We start from the raw sequence: 1,047 nt of genomic DNA, 5'->3' as shown, positions 1-1,047 counted from the left end.
ATCTTCCTTCCGAGGAGTGGCTGGTGGGTTTGAATTGCCAGCCTTCTGCTTAGCAGTCAAGTGCCTTAAGCACTACACCACCAGAGCTCCTCCTCCTCTCAGTACTCCCCCGCCCATCTTAGGGCTCCATATTTTGCTGTAATGCCTCACAGAACTCACAAACTGCCAAGGAAACAGCTCGTGCAGTGTGGAGGCTGACAAATCCCACATCCACAGGTCAGGTGTGGGTCTAGGAGGATTCTCCTCACTCAGGTGACAAACCCAAACTGGCAGGTCAGATGACTGGCTGCTGTCTCAGGTCCAAGAACAGGGGCTCAGATGATGACAACCAGATGCAGGGTCCAGAACAAGGAAGCGAACTTTCATACATACACCCTCAAGAAAACTGAGGGTGGTGACTTGAGTCACACCCACCAGAAAGGTGGGACTCAAGATACATCCCACCTTAAACAGGCATATTGTTGTTGAGTCAGCCCCAAGTCATAGCGACCAACAGAACGATACACTGCCCGCTCCTGTGCCAGCCTACAATCCTTGCTATACCTGAGCCCATCATTGCAGCCACTGTGTCAATCCATCTCATTGAGTGTCTTCTCCTTTTTTTTGCCAACCCTCTGCATGACATCCTTCTCCAGGGACTTGTTCCTTTTGACAACATGATGAAAGGAGGTGAAACGAAGTCTGGCCATTCTCGCTTCCAAGAGCATTCGGGCTGCACTTCCTCCAGGACAGATTTGTTAGTTCTTTTAGCAGTCCACGGTACTTTAAACATTATTTGCTAACACCACAACTCAAAAGCATCAACTGTTCTTCAGTCTTCCTTATTCGTTGTCCAGCTCTCACATGCATAAGAGGCGATTGAAATTACCCTGGTGTGGTGGTTAAGTTTGTGTGTTCAACTTGACTGGGCCTGGTTGAGTGGCTGGGCAGCTGGTGGTAGTTATTCCCCATGAGGAGACTGGCAATCAACTCCATGGTGGGATCTACCACAAGCAGCTGAGCTTAGGGAATATGGTCTGCTTCCCATATATAAGAAGCAGCTTTGGG

The sequence above is a fragment of the Orycteropus afer genome, unplaced genomic scaffold, assembly GCF_000298275.1.
Source record: "Orycteropus afer afer isolate SDZICR_OR568_19922 unplaced genomic scaffold, OryAfe1.0 scaffold00630, whole genome shotgun sequence".
In the NCBI taxonomy this organism is placed as follows: domain Eukaryota; kingdom Metazoa; phylum Chordata; class Mammalia; order Tubulidentata; family Orycteropodidae; genus Orycteropus; species Orycteropus afer.
The sequence above is the reverse complement of the archived record's forward strand: the minus strand, read 5'-3'. Positions refer to the sequence as shown.